General features: G+C 53.2%; 1 protein-coding gene across 5 annotated transcripts in view; it reads left to right on the top strand.

The window, feature by feature from the left end:
- Positions 1-16,337: 16,337 nt before the first annotated feature.
- Positions 16,338-24,622, top strand: part of l1cama (L1 cell adhesion molecule, paralog a) — a 73,932-nt gene continuing 65,647 nt past the window's right edge. For 4 of the 5 annotated variants that reach the window (XM_088623990.1, XM_088623988.1, XM_088623991.1 and 1 more), the window contains exon 1: positions 16,339-16,524. The gene's annotated coding sequence lies outside the window, so the exon portion shown is untranslated. Of the gene's footprint in view, positions 16,525-24,622 lie in introns of all 5 variants that reach the window. The other variant, XM_088623992.1, reaches the window with a different exon arrangement.

Genomic DNA, 24,622 nt, shown 5'->3' with positions numbered 1-24,622 from the left:
GATTTTCTTTGGGTGATTTGGATGCCTCCCACAGGATGTAGACCTGTTGCCCAGGCTGGGTTAATTGTGTCCCTAAAGCACCCCCCTTGTGTGTGAAAGGATGAGTGTGTGTGAGAGTGTGAGAGAGTGAAAGAGTGTGAGTGATAGAGTGAGAGAGTGCGAGTGAGAGAGTGAAAGAGTGTGAGTGAGATAGTGAAGGAGTGAGAGAGTGAAAGAGTATGAGTGAGAGAGTGAAGAGTTTGAGTGAAAGGGTGTGTGAAAGAGTGTGAGTGAAAGAGTGAGAGTGCGAGTGAGAGAGTGAAAGAGTGTGAGTGAGAGAGTGAATGAGTGTATAAGAGTGAATGAGTGTGTCTGAGAGAGTGAATGAGTGTGTGAGAGTGAATGAGTGTGTGTGAGAGTGAATGAGTGTGAGTGAGAGAGTGAAAGAGTGTGAGTGAAAGAGTGTGAGTGAGAGAGTGAAGAGTTTGAGTGAAAGGGTGTGTGAGAGAGTGAAAGAGTGTGAGTGAAAGAGTGTGTGAGAGAGTGAAGGAGTGAATGAGTGTGAGTGAGTGAGTGAGAGAGTGAATGAGTGTGAATGAGTGTCAGAGAGTGAAAGAGAGTGAGTGAGAGAGTGAAAGAGCATGAGTGAGTGTGGGAGTGTTGAGTGGCGTCCTGTCCCGGACATGGTCCTGCCCTGCAGCCTGGTTGTGCTCCAGGTCACTGTGAGCCTGTGATGAAGGACGAGGAGCACATGAGACTCCAGAGTGTGTCCAGCCTCTCCACTCTCCTTCCCAGACCCCTCTCCTCCAACTGAACTGCCACTGAACACCCCCTCTTCTCTCTCTCCTCCTCCTCCTCTTCACATCCCCTCTTCTCTCTCTCCTCCTCTTCACATCCCCTCTTCTCTCTCTCCTCCTCCTCCTCTCCACATCCCCTCTTCTCTCTCCTCCTCCTCCTCTCCACATCCCCTCTTCTCTCTCTCCTCCTCTTCACATCCCCTCTTCTCTCTCTCCTCCTCCTCCTCTTCACATCCCCTCTTCTCTCTCTCCTCCTCTTCACATCCCCTCTTCTCTCTCTCCTCCTCCTCCTCTCCACATCCCCTCTTCTCTCTCCTCCTCCTCCTCTCCACATCCCCTCTTCTCTCTCTCCTCCTCTTCACATCCCCTCTTCTCTCTCTCCTCCTCCTCCTCTTCACATCCCCTCTTCTCTCTCTCCTCCTCTTCACATCCCCTCTTCTCTCTCTCCTCCTCCTCCTCTCCACATCCCCTCTTCTCTCTCCTCCTCCTCCTCTCCACATCCCCTCTTCTCTCTCTCCTCCTCTTCACATCCCCTCTTCTCTCTCTCCTCCTCCTCCTCTTCACATCCCCTCTTCTCTCTCTCCTCCTCTTCACATCCCCTCTTCTCTCTCTCCTCCTCCTCCTCTTCACATCCCCTCTTCTCTCTCTCCTCCTCTTCACATCCCCTCTTCTCTCTCTCCTCCTCCTCCTCTCCACATCCCCTCTTCTCTCTCTCCTCCTCTCCACATCCCCTCTTCTCTCTCCTCCTCCTCCTCTCCACATCCCCTCTTCTCTCTCTCCTCCTCTTCACATCCCCTCTTCTCTCTCTCCTCCTCCTCCTCTCCACATCCCCTCTTCTCTCTCTCCTCCTCTCCACATCCCCTCTTCTCTCTCTCCTCCTCCTCCTCTCCACATCCCCTCTTCTCTCTCTCCTCCTCTTCACATCCCCTCTTCTCTCTCTCCTCCTCCTCCTCTTCACATCCCCTCTTCTCTCTCTCCTCCTCTTCACATCCCCTCTTCTCTCTCTCTCCTCCTCTTCACATCCCCTCTTCTCTCTCTCCTCCTCCTCCTCTTCACATCCCCTCTTCTCTCTCCCTCCTCCTCTTTCTTTTTATAGCCCCTCTCTACTCTTTCTCTTTCCTCTTTTCTCTTCCTCTTTAAATCCCTTCTTCTCCTTCTGTTCTCCTTTCCCTATCTCTTTAAATCCCTGCTCCTCTCTCTCTCTCTGGCTGTTGTGTAACAGCGCAATTAAAACACTGTGTCACCTGCCACTGTGACAGGAGCCTCGCTGTGTCTCCAGCCCACAGGAAACATCAGTTTTTCCATTCGGTTAGCTTCTGTTCGCTTTTTCCGCTGGGTTCACGCAGATAAATCAGCCTGATGTGGATTCCTGGAGCTGTCAGGCAGTGGCAGTGACCGTGACTGTGACCCGAGCGCCAGTTAACACTGCCGTGCTAACTCTCAGTTCAAGAGCAGGGTCAGGCAGAGTCAGGGTCTCCTGCAGAGCTGGAGCTGGGGTTAGGGCCCCATCAGGGGGAGGAAGGTGTCCAATCAGAGTCAAGGTTACAGAGGTCCAATTACAGCCCAGGTAAAGGGTAAGATTAGTGCTGGAGATACAATTAGCCTAGAGGGAAGGGTTAGGGTCCAGGGGACACTTGTACTTGAGATGTAGAGATTTGTTGATACTGTATATACTGTAGGTGTACTGTACATATTCTGGAGAGCTATGAACTGAACGGATGGAGAACATGGCAGATTATTGAGGCTCAGTAACTCTGCACACACACACACAGAGGGAGGAAAGGCGTCTGCTGCTTGATTGCTGTCTGGCTCTCTCCCTGTGGCCAACCAGCAGGCAGAGCTGGTGTTTCCGCCCGGTGTCCTGCTGGTGCTGGTGCTTGCCTGCACTGCCTCAGTCAGGCCAGTAGAGCCCTCCGACCGGCCTTGTGCTGGAACAGCAGACAAGAGACAGGGAGAGAGGGGGAGAGGGGGATCTTGAAGGATTGTTTCCCTTCTTTCCCAAAAGCTAACCATCACCCAAGCCAAACCTTCTCCAAAAACCAATCTCTTCGCTTCTCACTCTCCTTCCTCATCTTCTTCAATGCAATTCATTTCAATTCAAAGGGCTTTACTGGCGTGACCCGAGAGTCCTTCAACTGTCAGCGTGAACCCCAGGGGTGTCCAGGTGAGCAGAGCCCTCACTGTGTGGCTCTCAGAATGTCAGGGTGAACCCCAGGGGTATCCAGGTCCTGAAGCAGGCTGGTGACCTCACCCTTCCTCTCTCTATCTCCACCTCTCCATCAATTCCTGTCTCCCTCTTTCCCTCTCCATCTCTCTCCATCAATCCCTCCCCCCCCCCTCCTTCGCTCTATCAATCCCTCTCTCCATCTCCCTATCTCTCCATCCCCAGAAAGAGGCAGATCGCTGTAGAAAGTTTGCTGTCTGGGGAGTGCAGAAAACCCAGCGAGAAAGTCAGCTTTTCCAAAGAATGTGGAAAGCAATCCCAGCCAGGGAGACAGACAGGGGAAGAGACAGGGGGAGGGAGGGAGGGAGGGAGGGATGAAGAGTGTGTGTGAAGATGAGTGCCTGCAGATCATGCCAACACAGCACTCTGCTGCACTGACCGGAGGGGAGAGCAGGGCTCTCAGGCTGGGGGAGACACAGGGCTGTCGGGGCAGGTTCAGAGGTTCACCGGTCCGGTTGGGTTATCCAGCGTGTCTGTTGTTCATGAACACATAATCCCCACCGAGCACTTTGCCAAAATTAGACATGGTAGCAGAGAGAAGAGTGATGAAGTGATCCACAAACTCACTGACACATCGAAGCACACATGGGCGCTGGTGCAAGAGGATGCGCACGCACACAGATGTCCAGGAACACACACCAGGAAAACAGACTCATGTGCCTGCAGGATCAGTCACACACAGGATCAGTCACACACATGGAGAGGAGCACACACACTCTTTCACTGGAACATGCACGCTAGTGTATGTGCAGGAGCGCACACACACATACACACATATGTCCAGGAACACACACTCATGTGCCTATAGGATCAGTCACACACATGATTAGTCACACACATGGAGAGGAGCACACACGCTCATGCACAGGACATGCACTTCAGCCCGTGTGCAGGAGCACACACACACACAGACACACACAGCCACTGGGACAGAGCTCTGAACTCCCAATGTCAGCCCCCGGGGGGCGTGTGGAGAGGAGGGGGTCGGAGGGTCCCACAGAATTCCCTCCGCCTGAGTCACTGCCCTGAGAGAGGGATTAGGGACTTCTTGGACGTCTACATAGCTCTCTATTAAGATAATTAACCAAACAAGTCCAAACACCTGAAGCGATCACTTGTGACATGAAGAATTTCAGAAATGGATGTTCAGCCTGTCATGTGCCCCAGCCACACGAAGGACAGCTTGCTCTAGCCACAGAGGGGACTCCATTGTTAACCTTGAGACAGCCAGCATCCTGAACACCCCAGATCCCCTGGGGTGCAGAGAACGAGGGGCAGGAAGACATGTCCAGGGGTATTTAAGAGACACACAGGGAAAGGAGGCAGGAGACTGAGAATCTGAGGTGGAGAGAAGGAGAGTGTGTGTGCGTGTGTGTGGTTACACATGAATGGTTACATAGGTGTGTGGTGAGCAAGCCTGTATTTGTGTGCCTGTGTGTACTTACACACATGTATAGGAAGCAGGCCAGTATCTGCAAAAGTTTGTATGTGAATGTGGTAACATACACGCATGTGCGGAGAGCTGGCCTGTATCTGTGTGTATATTTGTATGTGGTTACACACGTGTGCGGAGAGCAGGCCTGTATCTGTGTGTGTGCATGTGTGTGGTTACACACGTGTGTGGAGAGCAGGCCTGTATCTGTGTGTAAATATACTACCATGTGGTTTCAATGAATTATTACTATTGTTTAAGATGAAGCTGAATAACGCAGTTACAGCAAGAATAATGTGAATCCAGGGATTTCACAAAATCTTGAAATAGTTAACCAGGGATTTCCCAAATCCGGAAATATTCCAGTAAATGCATGAAACCCATCACAGTTAAATATCTCAGGATTTCCTGAATCCCACCTCGGTGTGTTGGCACCTACACATTATGAGCACTTTGGCAGTACTTGTCGTTCCCTCTAAATGAGAAGTGTAATTCGAACCCTTTGCCAGCTGATATTGGCATCCCCCAGGGTGCCTATCCCCAGCCGTCCCCCCACCACTCGGGCCAGGCTGGTGAAGCAGACCGTGCTTTGAGTGGAGTGTCCAGAAAAGCGCTATACAACTGTAAGGAATGATTATGTGCCTGCTGCCCATTAAGGGAGACATGTGTCTCCGACCTGCTGATCTGCCCTTCTGTGTCAGTAGAAGCAGGTGGAGTGCGTCTCTCTATCTGTGCAGTATGAAGGTTTACACACACACAGAGCCCCAGAGAGGCCCGGCACCCCCTGACACCGGCCCAGGGGACGAATCACCCCACTGCTGCACCAGGCCCTGGTGCGAGCCTGAGGCTGTGGGAAAAGGAGTTTGCGTTCGCTGTTGTTCAGCAGTGTCTGAGCTCTGCGATTCCCTTTGCATTATGTTCAGAATTAAAGTATTACTGTTACTGATGTGTTTTTGCCAGATTCTGCTTTTTCTCTCCTCTTTATAGCCAATAATAATACTGATATTTGCTCTTGTCAAGAGAGAGTCTTGCTGTCTCTGTGGGCTGATTAATTAAGTGATTAATCACAGAATCAATGGTGGACGTGAATACTGCTCTCACGTTCCAGCCTGGTACACTACTCACACCCTCACAGATGGGGGGACAAGGGCGTCCCCTGCAGGAAAATGAGGATGGGGGGTGCTGTGGGTCTTCCTGGCTGAACTGCACTTTGGAAGGCAGTCAGAAACGTTCCTGGAGAGTCAGAGTTCGGCTCCGCTGGGGCCTCAGTACCCCAGAATGTTTCCTTGCAGATGTATTCCCAGTTGTCTTCAGGATACTGTTTTCCACACCACACAGATAGCGCAATCCCAATCCCTCTGGCGTTTTCCCTCGGCAGCAGTGTCCCATGAACATGTGGAATTCATCTCCTGCGTTTAGGATTGTGGCTGGGATACTAACTCATTCAGACAGCTCATTGAGAGAACCCAGCTTCTCAATAATCTGGCGCACTTGGATTACCTGCTACTGCAATTCTTCCCAGATGCCAACAAGCTGCAGTCCTGCCTTGCAGTGCCACAGAGCTGGAGGTGTGTGGGTGTGCTGTCAGGAGTCGACCCAGCCCCGGGACCACACCTGCTCCAGAGCAGGCGCAGAGCCCACCTGGAGCAGCTGGTCCCCCGAGGGCATACTGCAGGTACCCGGAATACTCTCCCAACAAAGCGATTGATCCCAGCGCCACATCACGCTGCTTCCCGAAATATCCCAGAGCACTGGCTTCCTCAGCGCGAAAGGAGATCAGAAATAGAGCCGAGCCTCCTGTCATCTCTCCTGGACATGCCGGCACTCAGGGAATGCTGGGGTCCTGGAGGGAAGTAACCAGGAAGATTGATCTACACAGTGACAGATACACAGTATACTGTATGTGGCGGAGCTCGTTCGGGCGCGGTGACGTCATCGCCCTCCCTGCGCTAGGGGGGGTCTCCTTTAGCTCACTCGGCCGGCTCCCCAGTGCGTTACCCCGGAGACCCGGGCTCGGGGGATGATGCGGCGGATGGCACGAGCCCGCGCGGAACTGCGGCAGTCACATGCACACAGATTCGTCTTGATGCAACGTAACAGTATCTCTTAAAAAAACGTTGTTTTTGTTGTTTTTTTTTTAAATGCCACGCATCAGTAACCTCTGACCGAACACTTTTAAGTGTAGGGTTTCCCCACCAACAACAGCGTCTGCCCTCTGCTGCTTCTCCCAGGGAAATGGATCAGGCTCCCGTTGCACAGCGGTTTGATCCACGCCAGGATTTCCCGTGAGCCCCAGACTTCCGAGCACCTGCTGGATATTGCTAATACAGTATGTTCCATTAGCCCTCCTCCGTCTTCACATGGGTGTACTAGAAGCACACTGCTCTCCTCCCACGTCCTGAAACTCACGCAAGGAAGTTTGAACTGGCTGCTATAAATTCTCTGCGTGAAAGAAGTTTATTCAGGCACTCCCTGGGTTACTTAACACTTGACTTGCACAGATTCTTTCTACACAAAACCGTCATAAATTATTTCTGCACGGTCTGTGTAGTCCAGGAATGATTTCCCTTGAATTGTATTGCAGTAGTCACTGTTTGCATCTTATTATGCAATATACTTTATGCATGAAGTGCATGTGCATATGTGTGGATTATATGATGTATTTAATGTTTACAGTGTACAGTATGTGTTCGTGAGAACAGCTCGGTAGAGGAATCTACTATCATCACAGTAAGCAGTAAGAGCGCACAGGGCTCAGGAGTGAAATATACAGAATACACTGCCCCCAGAGGGAACTGTAGAAAAGTCCTGTTACCATAGGGGCTACAGTCCCAGTACAGTAGAACAGTCCTGTTACAGTGAGCAACGTACAGTACAGTATGTGTCTAGTCTAGGCCGCAGTGTGGAGCATTGATCAGGACTGTGTAATCCGTGCCCTTTGGCAGTGTATGTCACCCATCTATAGATCTATAGGTGGGTCCCCATGTCACACAACCAAGTTCTGTAATAAGCCTGATTTTATTCAAGAGAGCGTTGCTCATTGTTACGTTCTGTTTATTTTTTGGCTCCCTTCCCGTGCGGGGGTCTATTTCTGGAGGTGGGCGGGTCCCCAAGTTGGGTCTCTCTCCGGCTTGGTTGAGGAGAGCGGTCCGGTTTTAAATGCCGGTACCGGACGCCCTGCGAGGCTGTCTGAAGAAGAGACGGCGGATTTGATTCTTAGCTGTCGTGTCGTGTGGTGTCGGGTCGGGATTGGTGTGGCACCCGTGTTTGTTTGTTTTTTAGTTTTCCGTTATAGCTTAGTTTAGTATAGAGTGGAAAGACAGCCTGCGGACCGAACACCTTCAGCAAACTTGGGTCTCTCCGATTTCAATCCAGATCGAGCTTTATTGTCCCCTAGGGGAGATTTGTTTTACGGCACAGTCGAACACAACACGATGACCGATAAACACCAGCAAAGGGAAGAGAATACAGCAGTGTTACAGGAAATAAGGAACAAGAGATGAGGTAGTTACTGTGCATTGCCGAAGAGTGTGATTGCAGCGGGATAAAAGATTTCCCGAGTCTGTTGGTTTTACACCCGGGGGCACAGAGGCAGAGGAATAACAGAGTGTTAATTCGCAATGGAGTGGGCAAGTATAAAGGATACTTAAGATGATTTGACTATTCCCGATTATTTTGCCACTTATATTCACTAATTTACCCAACCTGTTACAGTTACCGGTACCTGTGTCGCCAGACCAGCCAGTGAAGCAGTATGTGAAGACACTTTCAATGAATGATTCGTAAAAAAGTGTAAGAATAGTTGTATCTACCTTACAGTCGCTGAGTTTCCCAAGAGAGAAGAGTCTCCGTTGGCCTTTTTTATAGTGTAACAACATTTGTCCCATTTTAGGTTTAATTTACCTAGTTGACCTAGTTTAGGGTAATTGACCGGTTCCTTTGCCTGACGACAAACTGCAGAGCTTTGTGGCCGAGTGTGACTAATGGCTTCTGAAGCAGCACTCAGAAACAGGGCTTGAGAAACACTAGTGGACATTAGAAAGCTTGAGAGTAAGAGGAGACCGTTCATCCCTTCTAAGCCCGTTCAATAGTTCACAGCGAATTGATCCCAGGATCTTGTCCAGCTGGTTCTTTGCGCAATAAAGTGATACGCCTTGGTTTACATCGAGGGTGGAAATGTTTAAATGTAGCTGTGCCTAGTAATATATATTGATTTTGATGATATATACGATGAGTATCCTGGCGCGGCACATCTGCTACAGCTTCCGTGTGAGCCCCGTCAGCCAGGAGGGGGCGCTGTAGGCCTAAATTTGTCTTGTCGGAGGACGGCAGTGTGTGGTTCTGCAGTGCGGCCGCAAGAGGGCAGTGCGCGGCTGAGCCATGTCAATTATCCATCGTGTCGCAAGTAATACATACAGTACAAGTACATTCAATACAATTCAAAATACTTCAGTCATCCCAGGAGGGCAAATGAAGCGGCAAGCAATGCAGCATACAGCACAAGACGAAAAAAAAAGACGAAAAAAACAGGAAAAAGTATACATGAGTATAACAGCAAATGCACCATAGAAGTGATGGAAAGCAACAGTGTGCAGTATTAGGAAGGTATTGGTACATGGAGGTTTGTGGGAGGTGGGGGTGGTGGGCTCTGTCCAATCGACATCATTTACAGTCAAAGCTAAAACCAGTGCAAACATCACGGACATGAAATAAAACATAACCTGAAGCTTGTGCTCTCTGGCAGCTGATCAAGAGACAGGAAAACTGAGTGGCCGAGACGGTACATGTCTGTTTCCCTCCGGGCTGCTCCAGGGAGAGCTGCTGTGCTGATCTCCCACCGGCACGGCCTGGCAGAGCGCAGACGCTACTGTGCATCTGGAGCGCTGGTGCCTGAGCCTGCCCCGTCAGCAGGAACAGGGCCTGTCTCCTCACCACTGCTGTCACATGCCCAGAGACTTAGGGTCGCTGGCTTATTGATGAGTGTGGGGGGGTGGCTGCAGGCCTCCCTGCATTGCACAGGAGATCAGAATAATTGCTAACAGTTATATAGCGCTTTTCTGGACTCTCCACTGTACAGGTAATGGGGACTCCCCTCCAGCACCACCAGTGTGCAGCCCCACCTGGATGATGCGACGGCAGCCGTAGTGCGCCAGTGGGCTCACCACACAGAGCAGAGGGATGAAGCCAGTTCAGAGATGGGGGTTATAAGGAGGCCGTGATTGGAGCATCGTCATGCTAGAGCACCGTGCTGTCCTCCAGGTATTTGTGTTCGGCTCCCTCTAGTGGCAGGAAGTGTTATTTCCAGCACCTGAAGTAGCTCCCTCCATGCAATTCGGACTTTAAAGACGCCCGTTCTGAGAGTGAAGATTGCTCCCTTCAGTCCAGCTGTTACTGGTGACCATCTGGGCCAGGCCTGCACTGGACCTGCCTTGAAGCAAGCTGCCTGAGCACCCCGCTGTGGTCAGTCTCAATCATCCAGTCAAGCACCCATGAGCTCACGGCATTACCAATCTCTCTCTCTCTCTCTCGCACGTGTGCACAAGGGGCACTAGCACTCTTGGGTTCAGACACCGGTGCACCTGTGCAGTCAGCACCACTGTTGAGCCCAAACAGCCGGGCCTTCAGTGCCTACTTCACTGCCTGCTGAAAGTCTCAAAACCACAACCAAAAAAAAAACCAAGGCAGGAAGTTGTGCCGGAGCTGCTTGAGTGCTCGTGCCCTGGCGTGTCAGGAACCCCAGCCCCAGTCAGAAAGGGGCTTCTCCACCAGACCCAGCCTCCATCCTCCCTGGTCTGCCGGCTCCTCTTCTCTCCGCTGTGTCTCGCATTCGGGTCGACCGCAGCCCCGGGATGCCCAGGTGGAAAGAATTAGCCGGGGAGAGGAGGTGATTAATTGCTCCTCTGATGGATGCAGCCCAGCTCCGGAGGCTGGATCTGCTGGAAGGCAGGGAGGAAGCACTCTGTGAAGAATCCTGTACGAGAGCCAGGGTCCATTAGCGCAGGCTGGTCATATGCCCCTCTTCACTCTCCATGCATAAATCAGGCACACTGCACTGGGAGGGCAGGGGGCTTCGTTAATATAATTAATTTAATGGTTGTGATTGGCATAATGGATAGGGTTTTCCACTGATTGAAGGATTCATTAACACTGCAGTTTCCATGTGGCTCCTGGATTGGTGTGCGGAGATCTGGGCGTTTGTTTCTGCCTGCTTTTGTTGTTTTTGTTATTCTGTACACGTGCACATAGATGCACACAGATACACATACACACAGATACAAAGAGACGCATTTACAGACATACACACACGCAGACAGACACACGTATACACATAAGTACACACAGACAGACACACAAACATGGAAAGAGGCAAACAGACACACATGCACATAGATACACATGTGTACGGAAGCAGACACACAATCATGCATGCACAGAGGCATTCACTCACAGAGATGTGCACAGAGACAGATCAACACACACAGATGTGCACAGAGAGAAACACACACTCGCTGATACACTTTGACTCAAGAGCATTGGCAGACATGCAGACAGACACACACATCCACACAGAGACACACACACTTCCAGACCCACATTACACGGTCCTGGCAGACACACACGCAGATGACATATTGACAGAGACACTTAGTGCTCTGCTAAAGGGCAGCGTGGAACTGTGGGTGACAGCAGGTTACAGAGCAGCTCTCCTGAAAAAGCCTGATTCCCGCTGTCTCCCAGTAATGTCAGGCAGACGTCTTGCCCACGGCTGCCTCAGATGATCGAATCGGACGGACAGGCTGTTCTTGGCTCCTCATCCTAGCCCGGCTCTCCACTGGGTACTGAGAGGGCAGGAGGCTCCGGGGGCTGTCGACGGCGATGATGCTGCACTGTCACCACGATCTAGAGCCTCGAATCAAGTGAAGGCCGAGCAAACCGGCTCCTTTCTCCCATTTCAGGAATAATCTTGGGAACCGTGACCAAACCGGTCCTGTATCGCCACCACCTAGCTGATGCTTTGTAGCCGGAGAACAGACGCAGAGCCCTGGCCGGCGGGTACTGACAGGGCCCGTGGCCTAGTGAATTCACCACAGCAGCCTGCAGGAAGACACTTGCACACAAGGGGTGGTCACACACGCCCAGGGTTTCGTGCCCAATCCACTGTGACTGGCAGGCCTGGGCCATCAGTTCCGTGTCAAGCTGTGCTCGTTTGCCACGATGGTTTGGCCAGCCGCCTGCAGGAGCTGTGTATCGTGTGGAGACAGTGGGCGACTCTGAAAGTCATCCAAGCAGTTTACCCCCAGAAAGTGTTGGACAGGGCCTTCTGGAGTATAGACAGTGAAGTAATACGCTGTAAGACAGACAGTAAGGCCAGGGCCTTCTGGGGTAAGGACGGTTTCCAGTGAAGAAATTCACTTGTAAGGGTGGTTGGGTTTTATAGCCCCGGGTCATGTGATCAGGACTGCCCAGGTGAGGGCCACAGTTGGCAGGCTGGCAGATTACAGAGCACAGGGAGGGATGCTCTCAGCTCCCAGCTCTGCAGCGACTTGCCGGGTGGCTGCAGGCTGGTGGTGATGTCAGCGAGAGACGCCCCAGCCCTCCAATCGGCCCAGACTCGCCCGCCGGGCACTGCGGGGCTCTGAGAGTGTCATATGATGAAAGGCTCGAGGGGTGGGCATGCCAGAGGGGCTTTTCTGAATAGCTCGTTCTCTCCCGAGCGAGAACTGGCACCAGACGCTTGGGGGTGACACATGCAGCACCCCGGTTGGTCAAGGGAGCCTGTACCAGAATTCCAGTCCACCGGGGAGAGAGCCAGGGAGGCAGCAGGGAAAGGAGCGACAGCTTTCTGCGAGTATTCAGGCATTCCTGATGCGAAAAGGGAGGGGCTGCTATCACATATCTGCTGGTGGGCACAGGCTGGGGACGCAGGGAGATCGCAACGGAGACAGTATAAAGGTCAAAACAGAATGACAGAGGGAGAGGGGGAGGGAGAGAGAAACGGGAAAGAGAGAGACACATGGGACAGAGAGAGGTAAGACGAGAGAGGGAAAAGAGGATTTTAATTTGAACTGGGCAAGAAGAGAAGAGAGGAATGGGACAGGGAGACGGAGTGAAAAGAATGGAGAGAAGGAGAGAGGGAGACTGGGTGGAGAGTCAGCTCTTCTGCCTCAGACAGAATGTTTTTTTGCGGGTTCTTCTCAGCCATCCCTGGAGTCCGCTGTCCCGCGGAGAGCCACAGCTGTGTCCCCTGCCCAGCCTGTTCTCTCTCCGCGCCTGTCTCCCGGCCCTGTGTGTCCCCCGATGCCCAGCTCCCCGCCCTGCAGCAGGGAAGGAGGAAGGCCCTCTGGACGCTGGGCTCCGGGCCGCTCTGGTGACGAGCGTGTCATTGTTCTGTGAGGAGCCTGGTCCTCTAGCGACCTGCTCTCACCCTCTGCGTCTCTGTCTCCACGCGCACAGCCTGGCCACTCTGGGCAGCCGGATTCCCAGCTGGACGGCCGGGCTGTGGTCACTGGCCCCCACTCGTGGTCACAGTCTGCCTCTGCCCACAGCCATTCACCCTGGTACCATGGATGTCGTGTGAGGAAGAGACACACTGGAAGTCGCCCAACAGGTGGACTGCCTGCCTTCTCAAACGGAGAGTCTAAGTGGGTGCCACACTGCAGCGTCTCCTCAGATCCCTCTCGCTCGCTCGCTCGCTCGCTCTCGCCCCCCTCTCCTCGGCCCGTTTAGCTATTTGCTAATTGATTCCCGTCAGCAGTGGCTGAGTCATTCCAGTTGTAAATCCAATTACCGCGCCACGCAGCCCTGACAGTCAGGATCATCCCGGGATCACAGGCTCCTCTGGCTCGCCCCACTGACAAATGGCACCTTAATAAGCACATCCGATGGGAAGAACACAGAATTCCGATGTAAATGCAATGCTGGCTCTGCATTTTCCAACAAGTGCAAGTTCCTTGCCTCTCCTCTCTCCCCTTTCCCCTCTCTCTCTCCTTCTGGGATCATCCAGCTCTCCGATCTCTCCCTCCCTCCCTGTCTCCATCTCTCCATACTTGTACTAACGATTCAATGATTCCATCGTGTAATTGCAGTTAATGAGCGTTTCGCAGTCCACTCAAACGTCTCTAGTCTATGGATCCTTCTGTACTTTGTGTTTGGCCGTTCCTGGGAACCCACGAGATTCCTGGGAACCCACGAGATTCCTGGGCTGGAGCTGCAGGGGGTTGAGTTCCAGAAAAAAGATGACTATATTAAAACCCCACCGGGAAAACATGGGAACCGTCAATCTGCTCCCCCGCTCTCAGTTCAGTAAAGGATCTCCATGTCTGAGGTTCTCCTGGGTCAGTCTGGGCTCAGCAGTCACACTGTGCAAACAGTGAGACCAGCTGCTGGATGCCAACAGAACCTGATGCTGTCTTTCCTTGTAGAAGGTGCACACAAGGACCAATACCTCCAGGACCACGGACTCTGTACACCCTGCTGCAGAGAGAGAGAGGGAAAGGGACACTCTCCGCCTGCTGGAGAGAGACAGACAGGAACTCTCTCCATCCTGCTGCAGAGAGAGACAGAGAAGCAGTGAGAGAGAGAGAGAGTGAGGGTGCAGGAAGTGAACAGCAGACAAGAGAGCAGACAGCAATGTGAAAAGCTGCTGGGGGTGGTGAACAGAGAGAGAGGAGCAGGAGGCAACGAGGAAACGCAGGGGAATTAGAGAGAGAAAGAACAGAGCTGGTCTGTCCAACCTTCGGCTTGTGCTCATCAGTTCTTGTCCGGCAGCCGGAAATTTAAAACTGGAGCCAGTTCTGCGTTCTGCTCCTGTGAAGACCCCAGGCCTCCTGTGCAGACATCCATCTGTCTGTGCGAGAGAGAGAGAGAGGCTTTGAAGAAGATTCGTGCCGATCTGTGAGGGGGAGAGAGTGAAAGAGAGGTGCACACGGGCCAGGGCAGAGACAGCAGGAAGAAACAGACCCTGATGAAGTACAGTCCTCCAGAGAGGACAGGCTCAGTGACCACAGCCCGGCCGTAGAAACTGGACACAGGCAGACCTGGCTGTCCAGAGAGGACAGGCTCAGTCACCACAGCCTGGTAATAGACACTGGACACAGGCAGACCTGGCTGCCCAGAGAGGACAGGCTCAGTCACCACAGCCTGGCCATAGAGACTGGACACAGGCAGACCTGGCTGTCCAGAGAGGACAGGCTCAGCGACCACAGCCTGGTAATAGACACTGGACACAGGCAGACCTGGCTGTCCAGAGAGGACAGGCTCAGTCACCACAGCCTGGTAATAGACACTGGACACAGGCAGACCTGGCTGTCCAGAGAGGACAGGCTCAGTGACCACAGCCTGGCCGTAGAGACTGGACACAGGCAGCCCTGGCTGTCCAGAGAGGACAGGCTCAGTGACCACAGCCTGGCCATAGAGAAGCAGAGACAGATGCTCTTTCTGGTGCACTTTGTGAAATACTCCTGGAACAAGTAAATAGTCTTCCCTAAAATAATCTAATCCCAAAATTCCCACACCTGCCAGAATCAGGGAGCTTCCAATCCTACTGGGGGAGGAAACTTAACGGAGCTGCAGCCCAGTATATCACCTCCTGTCACAGTCAGCCTCACCCATAATAACAAGAATATGTTTGTGTTGTACGTGTCTGTAAACGTCTTGCACATTGTTGTTGCTTAAGCTATTGAACACTGTAATTCATTGGTCATGCTAATAAAACTCTGTGAATGTGAGATAGTGAGAGGAGAGGGTGTGAGAGGAGAGAGAGTGAGACAGGGAGAGGAGAGTGAGATAGTGAGAGGAGAGAGTGAGACAGGGAGAGGAGAGAGAGGAGAGTGAGATAGTGAGAGGAGAGAGTGAGACAGGGAGAGGAGAGGGTGTGAGACAGGGTTAGGATAGACAGTGAGATAGTGAAATGAGAGTGAGACAGGGAGAGGAGAGTAAGATAGTGAGAGGAGAGTGAGACAGGGAGAGGATAGAGAGTGAGATAGTGAGACGCTCCATATGTTAACAGTATATGTAAATGTTTGTTGTAAGTGAAGATTTTATTTTACTTTAATTTTTTTGTTTCATGTTAATTTTGTTTGCTTTGGCAACACTGATAGTACCCATCGGTCATGCCAATAAAGCACCTTGAATTGAATAGTGAGAGGGGAGAGGATAGAGAGTGAGACAGGGAGCGGACAGTGAGATAGTGAGAGGAGAGGGTGTGACACACACCTTCCTACATGTTTCTGACGGCTTGCTCTCCAAGGCTGGCTCCTCAGTGCAGCGACACGGCCTGGCAGGCCGATCCAGGCCTTGTGCACCTGCTACATCACAGTAAACACACTCCCCTCTCGTACAGCAGGTGGCGCAACACAGAAGGAAACCCCTGCGTAACACAGGCAACGTGTGCTTTGTGCTGAGCGGAGCGGCCCGGCCGCACGGCACAGACGCGTGCGGAGCCGTACGTAAGCACGCAGGAGCGGACAGGTCCACCGCCGAGCCACCCTGCTGCAGCCCGGCCGTGCAGCTCCAGACAGACGCTTCCAGGATTCAGTGCGGCGTCACGCGGGCCGCACACACGCGGACACACCCACGCGCTCGCACCCCCCACACCCAGCGCCCAGCCCCGCCCTGCTCCTGCCTTCCCAGCCCGGTGTGGGGAATAACACTGGCATCGCTAGGGGGCGCCGGCCTGCTTCATGCTCATTATAGCCAGAAGTAATGGGTTCTAATGGCAACCCCCGCTGTCGCACACGCACACAAGAAAGCGCGGGGCTTCATCCCAGCAGACAAACAGAGGAGGATGTGAATGGACGGATTTTAAAGTGATTTCCTCTTTTATTTTGCGGAGGGGATGAGGGAGAGGGAGGGAGGAGGTGTAGAGGGAATAGAGGAGAACTGGAGAGAGACGGAGAGAGAGAGAGAGAGAGATGATGTCACTGCTACCCAGCTGCGAATCAGAGCGGGCGGGAGGGAAGGAGAGAGGGGTGTGTATCGTATCGCCGCAGCATCAATAAGAGCCGAGAGGAGAATTTATTGCGAGAAGAGGGAGAGACAGAAGGACGGACAGATACCGCAGGCTGACGGCAGACCTCGCTCTCGCTGCTCAGGTAAGGAAAAGAGCGGACTGCTGCTTATTGTCCTTCGCACAAGGGGCTGGTGTCGCTGAGGGACGGTGTATTCCGGTGGCTCAATCTGAATCTCCTCCACACCTCACCCCCCGCTAACTGCACCGCGCCTTGCTGTAGCTCGGCGATGCAAAAGAGCCCTGCCTCGCACCGAGTCAGTCTCGGGGACTGTCGTCTCCCTGGTGATAAGAGCACGAAGGCAGCGGCGCTCGGGGGCTGCCGGTCTTCCGCTGTCAGGGGTGGCCGGCCCTGCTGCCGGTACGTGTGGGGGGGGACGTACCGTCTGCCAGCCCGGTGCGTGTGTCTCTCCAGGCGCCTCCAGCGCAGCAGGTCCGGGTCGCGGAACGTGCCCCCCCACCCCGGGCGTTCTGCAGAATGCCCCCCCTCTGGCATAACGGGGGTCCGGCCGCCAGGGCGCCGTTAACGCACGGAAGGGGCTGGAGACGCGAGACGGGCGACGGGCGACGCGCACGGGCAGGGAGGAAGCGGGTCCGCGCGCTCGCCTCCTCGCCCTTTTTTTTTTCCCCTTTTGTGCTGGAGGGGCGGCCGGCGCCCTCGCGCAGGGGAGGGGGGGGGGTCTCGCACCGTGGCGGGTGCGTGAGCCGTCCAAACAGACCGAGCCCAGTCCCGGGCGTGTGCGGGCGTCTCCCCCGTCTGCCCTCTTCCCAACTGCCCTTCCGGCCGAAAGACCCGGGGAGCATATTCAATGTGGTGGTTTTATTTTTCCCTAATGGCTAATGTCATTTTGTTGTGTGTGTGTGGGGGGGTGGATTAATTCTTCCTGACGTGTGTGCAGCTAAGGCGCTTGGTGTCGAAGGTCCGAGAACCCCCCGTCCCCGTCCCCGTCCCGGTTCGGCTCGGCTCGGCTCGGCTCCTTTGAGCCGAGGTGCTAGCTGCGGGACTGGCGGGGCGTGTCAGTGCCTGTCTGTCTGTGTGTGTGTGTGCGTGTCGGCGCGCCTGGGGCTGAGTGTAAACAGCACACGGCGAACGTGTCCGTGTGCGTGGGCGTGCTGCGCGCAGACGGGGGATGCCGCAGCAGAGACACCGGGAAAACACTCGTTCCCGTCCGGGTCCGGCTCGCCGCTGCCTTGGTATTAACGCCCCCACCCTCCCACCCACCGCGGTTCGGCAGAGGAAGCCCCAGCGCTCGCAGACCCGTCGCTGCCTTCGGCGTTCGCGCACGAAAGAAACAAGCGCTGGAAACGCGTCTCGGCTGCTCTCCACCTGCTCTCCCGCACACGGGCTCATTCGGACTCGGTCACTCCCGCGCCTGCAGGGCGCCTCGGAGCGGCTGTTCCGACACCGGGGCCTGCCCCAGCGGTCCGGATCCGCGAATGAAGCGCGGTGCAGTTCGGGTGGCGCAGCGCGGGGAGGGTTCGGCTTGTCCTGAGGTGACGTCGGGTCTGTCTGTCTGGCAGGCAGCCGTACTTCTCCGCAATGCCTGCGGGGCACCAGCCCAGCTCCCCACTGCTTAACTGGACCGGTAATGAGCTTAATGAGCGTCTTCTTAATTAGATAAGAGAATAATGAACGGTGGTGGGTGGAGGCAGGACTGGAGGCCGCCACGCACAGAGAGCGAGAGAGAGAGAAGGCAATCTTCCTGTGGGATGGACGTGGCCTGAAAGAACTGGCTGGGGTGCTGTACTGAACCCCACTACCACCATCACCCCCACCCCCACAGTCCATCTTTCTTCTCCCCGCCTCAACCCACCACACTGATGTCTTCGTCTGGCCCTGCATGACCCACGAGGCAGCGCTGCTGTGTTTGTGCCTGCTCCGTTTTGTGCTCGGTGTGTGGCCGCGCTTCTGGGAGAGGGTCTGTGTTGAAGCAGGATATGTTGTCTCCCGGGGGGGAGCGTGGATCCGACTGTGAGCGCAAGTCGGAGCGAGGAACAGAACAATTCGTCGATAATTCCGATTTGATTTCTTGGTACCTGGGGGGGGGGTTGTGCATTGATTTTCCATGGGGTTCCAGATGTGCGGTCAGGTGACTCTTGTAGCCGAGGAGCAGACGTGCAGCTCGGAGTCTGATCTCCCCTCTGAGACACCGGCCGGCAGGAACAGACTCGACCTCCTGCCCGGCGGGATCCCCTTTTCCTACACTGTCCCGTTCCGGGTTGGGAGGGCGCTGGGGGGTTTTCCAAGCCCTAATGCTGGTCTTTCCTCTACGAGGGGATCCCCCTCCCTGGAGCCTGTTGTTAGGGGATCCCCATTCCTGGAGCCCGTGTACCTAGGCAGTCCGCAGACAGTCGGGGCGCAGGACGGCTTTGTGTCTGAAATCTCTTCCTCCCACGATTAAAAATGTATCTGTTATTGAATTATTGATGTCTGTACAGTAGAAATGTACATGGCCCGGAGCAGCAGACTGCGTTCTCGGGACAGGCCCTGTCCTTCCGTCTCCGCTCCGGAACTCGGAACGATATTTTCTTAGTGGGGATAACCAGCTGACTCCGACCGCAGAGCAGATTTCGTCCATTCCAGGTTTTCCGATGAGCTGCATCCTCTCCTGGGTGCTGGCTGACACCCGGACCTGGAGTTGTATCGTCTGTGTTTGTTCTGCGGTTCTGAGTAAAGCTTTTACAGACAGACGCGTTTGTCAACACAGTGTGATTCTGCTCCATGTGCACGGATTGTGAAAACCTGGACTGGATGAGCCTGCTGTGGAATGGGAATGAGACCCCACTACCTCCACCCCGAACTTGATCAATTAATTGCTCTGGACTATTGAGTAGGCAGCTGTTTCACCTCCCTTTGAAAATGTTATGGAAATTGGCTAATTGTCAAAACACCTGGAAAAGATCAAATGAAAAAGGTGATAATGGTATTTTATGGGCTAATTAATTAAGAGTTCAGTTGCCACGAAAGCTTAGAGACAGGGCACTTCAATTTTAGCTCACCACTACTTTGCATACAGTTTTGCATGAACTTGACAACAAGCTGCTGTTCTTTACGGACTTTAATTACCCAGCAGCTCGTTCAGAGCCCCGGAGGGGTCTGTGACAGGCTCTCTGACAAAACCAGTTCTCAAGGTCTCAGTCCAGCCCTGCACTGCGGCTGGCAGTGTCCCACGAATTGGGGATGAGAGAGAGGTTTTAAATGAGTGCACTTATGTGTGCATGTGCGCACACGTGAGCGCGTGTACGTGTGCGCGCGAGTTTGTGCACGAGTGCACGTGTGTGATGTTGTCAATCGATGTTCCACTACCTCCTGAGCAGAGGGCAAGCACGCCTTCTCCAGGTGCTCTTCCTCGCCCACGTTCCGCACGGGTTTTAAGCTTTTGCGAGTTACTGGAAGAGGTGGCGCTGCAGAGACACACCCACCTTGCAGACTGATGTCTCGGTGGAGGGGTGTGCCACACCTCGTGGCCTGCCAGGTTTAGTGGCCCGTCAGGACAGGTGGATTGCACACGCCAACGTCGGGGTGTATTTTGAGGAACCGTGTCGTCTGCTCCTTCAGTTTTGGGGAGCACGATTGTAGAACGTAACGGCATCTCTTGGAACCTGCAACCTGTGTCCTGCGATGTTAAGACAGTGTTTACTGTGCATGGTGGGCGGGCACTGCGAGGGGACACTGCGGCTCATGTCGGGGGTCAGAGAGAGAGAGAGAGAGAGAGAGAGAGGGAGCGAGGGAGGAGGAGCAGACAGAGGAAAGGTGGGGGAGAGAGGGAGAGAGACAATGATTACATTTAAAAAAGGCTGGAGAGTCCTCCCGGTCTCTCCTGTCCAGTAATGAATTCGCTGTCTGAGAGAGAGGTGTAAGGTCACAGAGAGAGAGGAAGAGAGAGGGAGAGAGAGGGAACAGAGGGGGATAGAGAGGAATAGTGGAGGATAGGGAGGGAGAGGACAAAGAGCAGGAGAGCGGAAGACGGAGGGGAAAGAGAGGGAGGGGAGGACAGACGAGAGACTTTCCTGATTTGCAGAAAATCTCTGTTTAATCAGGGAATAATCACTAACCAGTCATCGCCTTTGACTAAAGGTTTTTTTAGCTCATCTCTTGTCCTTAACTCAGAGAGGACAGTGTTGGCGAACCATGTCTCTTCACATCTCTCTAATACATGTGCTGGGGGGTTGTACAAATCCAGCCCTGTTCTGGACAGTGCTGCTGCCCCTGTAAATCCGCAGCACATTCGGGCTCGCTGGCTCCCTGCCTTTTTCTCCTGGCATTTCAGGACTGATCTCAGCCGAGCGTCACGCTGTCTTGGGCTGGATAGTTCTCTCCCAGCGCGGGGAGAAGCGCAGAGCTCTTATCTGGGCAGTTCCTTTACCCAGAGACACGCAGTTCGCAAATCGTTCCAGAATTGCATTTGCTATAAAGGATCAATACAGTCCATCTGATCGGCCTCCTGCCTGAGTGCAGGGGCCAGGAGACTATCAGACGATCTACTGACAGATTAAAATACACGTCTCCATTACAGGGGAGAGGGCGCCTGGCAGGCCCTGGCATTTTAGTACTGAGAGCGAGGGAGGGAGAGAGAGGAAGGAAGATGGAGAGAGATGATGATGAGGGAGGAAGGAAGATGAAGAGGACGGAAGAGAGGGATTTTGTTGTAATCCTGTGTATTTAATTATTTTTATCTGCTTTGGAGACACACGATATTCCCCGAATCCAGACCTGTGACCCCAGCTCTTAATAAGGACACTAATCCTTTACTTAACCCGAAGAATCCGTTGAGAGCAGATCCCTCATTCATTAAGCTCTTTATTAAGGTAATCACCTGATTTATAAGGACGATTTCATTGTTTCCATCCCTGAAATTGAAAAACCGTAACTCTCAGCAGCTGAAGAAGTGATGACAAAATATCAAATTAATTGAACTTGGCTCAGTTAGGTAACATAGCACAGCTGCACAGAGAGCCAGAGGCGTGTGGAGATGCAGGTCTGGGTTCCAACACTGCGGTCGCGCTGCCTGCGAGCCAGAGTTCGAGGAGACGGGGGGGCAGGAGTGCATTACTTTGATTAAAGGAGTGCGGAGAACAGCCCTGAGGGGGGGCCAGCAGAGAAACACAGGCACTGCGCCTGACAGGGGAGCTGGGAGAGAAATCACAGGACCGCAAGAGCAAGCACGGACAGAGGGAGGAGGAGAGGGAATCGGGGATAGAGAGGGAAGGCCTGGGTAGAGACTGGAGAAATATTACAGGTGTAGGGTGAACTGAGTGTCTTTACAGTCCTGGGCTGATCTGATGAGGGGAGGGTGAGTTTGGGGTTATGAGCCATACTGAGTGTCTTTACAGTCCTGTGCTGATCTGATGAGGAGAGAGTGAGTTTGGGGTTATGAGCCATACTGAGTGTCTTTACAGTCCTGTGCTGATCTGATGAGGGGAGAGTGAGTTTGGGGTTATGAGCCATACTGAGTGTCTTTACAGTCCTGTGCTGATCTGATGAGGGGAGAGTGAGTTTGGGGTTATGAGCCATACTGAGTGTCTTTACAGTCCTGTGCTGATCTGATGAGGGGAGGGTGAGTTTGGGGTTATGAGCCATACTGAGTGTCTTTACAGTCCTGGGCTGATCTGATGAGGGGAGGGTGAGTTTGGGGTTATGAGCCATACTGAGTGTCTTTACAGTCCTGTGCTGATCTGATGAGGAGAGAGTGAGTTTGGGGTTATGAGCCATACTGAGTGTCTTTACAGTCCTGTGCTGATCTGATGAGGGGAGAGTGAGTTTGGGGTTATGAGCCATACTGAGTGTCTTTACAGTCCTGTGCTGATCTGATGAGGGGAGAGTGAGTTTGGGGTTATGAGCCATACTGAGTGTCTTTACAGTCCTGTGCTGATCTGATGAGGGGAGAGTGAGTTTGGGGTTATGAGCCATACTGAGTGTCTTTACAGTCCTGTGCTGATCTGATGAGGGGAGAGTGAGTTTGGGGTTATGAGCCATACTGAGTGTCTTTACAGTCCTGTGCTGATCTGATGAGGGGAGGGTGAGTTTGGGGTTATGAGCCATACTGAGTGTCTTTACAGTCCTGTGCTGATCTGATGATGATGGCTGTGTGAATCTGGGATTATGGTGAGCTATACTGTACCAAGTGTCTTTATAGAACTGTGCTGATCTGATGAGGGGAGGGTGAGTTTGGGCTTTTGCTGAGCTATACCGAGTGTCTTTGCAGTACTGTGCAGATACAGTGATGTTGGTAACATTAGGAAATCCTGGATTAAGGATGCCTGGAGCTGTTCTGTATTCTCGGAAGCACAGGGCTATAAACTAATAAAAGAAGCATTTTCTTGAAGATCAGATCACTCTCTCGGATCCAGACAAAGTGGAGACACTGAGATTTATTCCACATCCTGCTGGTCATTTCATTTCTGCTCTCCTCTCCTTCTCTCCGTCTGTCTGCGTGTCTGTCGATCCTCTGTGCTTCCGGCCGGTCCAGTGGACCGGGGGCCTGCGGGATGCACTGGCCCACCCCTCCTGGACGGACCCCAGCCCCGGCAGAATAGGCTCTTTGTGCTGAACGATGGAAAGAATGTCCTCGCTTCCTCCTGTCGCTCTCCCTGGCACGGCAGGAACAGAGCACTGGGGGGCGTTGACCTCGGAATGCGTGGGGGACAGGGGGGAGGAGGAGGGGGTTGAGGAACGAGAGGAGTAATGGGGAGAGGAGGAGGAGGAGGGGGGAGAGGAGTAATGGACACAGGAGGGAGGAAATAGGAGGAGGAGGAGGGAGAGGAGTAATGTAGAGAGGAGGGAAAGGAGTAATGGGGAGAAGTAATGGGGAGAGAAGGAGGAGGGAGAGGAGTAATGTAGAGAGGAGGGAAAGGAGTAATGGAGAGGGGTAATGGGGAGAGGAGGAGGAGGGAGGAGGGAGAGGAGGGAGGAAAGAGGAGGAGGAGGGAGAGGAGTAATGGAGAGAGGAGGGAGAGGAGTAATGGGTAGAAGTAATGGAGAGAGTAGGAGGGAGAGGGGTAATGGAGGGAGGAAGAAGAGGAGTAATGGGGAGAAGTAATGGAGGGAGAGGGAGTAATGGAGAGAGTAGGAGGGAGAGGGGTAATGGAGAGGAGGAGGAGGAGGAGGGAGAGGAGAATTGCATAAATAATAGAGACTCGTTTTAGTCTGAAACTGCCATTCATTGCAAAGCTCATTTAGTAATTTAAATAGTAATTGTGATAGTTCTAGCTAGGCTCGGAGATGTATTTTTTAAAGTCGCTGCAGCTTTTATTGAAGTGGTTTTTATGTGAAACACGTGAAGAAACTTCCTACTTGTGTCTAAGAAGTCAATTAGGCTAATTGCTTAGTTGACAGCTGGGGTTTGAACACAAACCAGATGACAACTTTGTCGTCCACGCCCTTTGACCTCTAGCGGGGTCCAGTCCTGCGGCAGCCGAGCGCTTGGATAAATAATTCCCGAACAGACCCTGATAATGGGTTTCATTTGAACTCTTGGATTGTTTTCAGCTCCTTCACATGGATGGAATCATCTTTTAACTACTGCACTGCTTAGGAAACTTCAAACTTCCAGCCTTTGCCAGACGAAGCCTGTGCAGGCTGTATCCCAGCAGCTTGTGTCTCGGCTCCGGGTTCGTTTCAAGAGCTCGGCAGCAGCGAGGAGCTGAGCTGTCAAGGGGCCGGCGACGGCCTGTTTCTGTACTCTTCACTCTCTTTGTGCTGTATTGGTTTAGATTTAAGGTGATGGATTCGGGGGCAGCACGCTGGTGCAGTGATCAGCACTGCGGCCTTCCTGCTCTGGGGTCCAGGGTTCAGTTCCTGGGGTGCTGTCTGTGTGGAGTGTGCATGTGCGCTTGGATTTCCTAGGGGTGCTCTGGTTCCCTCCCACAGTCCAGAGACATGCTGGAAGGTTAACTGGGGTCTGGGTAAACTGGCCCTGGTGTGTGTCTGTCGGAGATGCAATGGACCATTATCCTGTCCAGGGATGTATCCCGCCTTGTGCCCATTGCTTGCCGGGATAGGCTCTGTTTCCCCTTGCTGTATCCTGTTGTACCATGCTGTGCCCTGATTTACTGTGTTGTACCATGCTGAGCCCTGTTTGACTGTGTTGTTTTGTTGTGTTGTACCGTGCTGTACCCAGTTTCACTGTGTTTTGTGCAGTGCCCTGTTTGACTGTGTTGTACCATGCTGTACCCAGTCTTAC

This window comes from Lepisosteus platostomus, chromosome 3 (genome assembly GCF_059453375.1).
Source record: "Lepisosteus platostomus isolate fLepPlt1 chromosome 3, fLepPlt1.hap1, whole genome shotgun sequence".
Taxonomy (NCBI): domain Eukaryota; kingdom Metazoa; phylum Chordata; class Actinopteri; order Semionotiformes; family Lepisosteidae; genus Lepisosteus; species Lepisosteus platostomus.
This window is presented reverse-complemented; position numbering and strand designations above follow the sequence as displayed.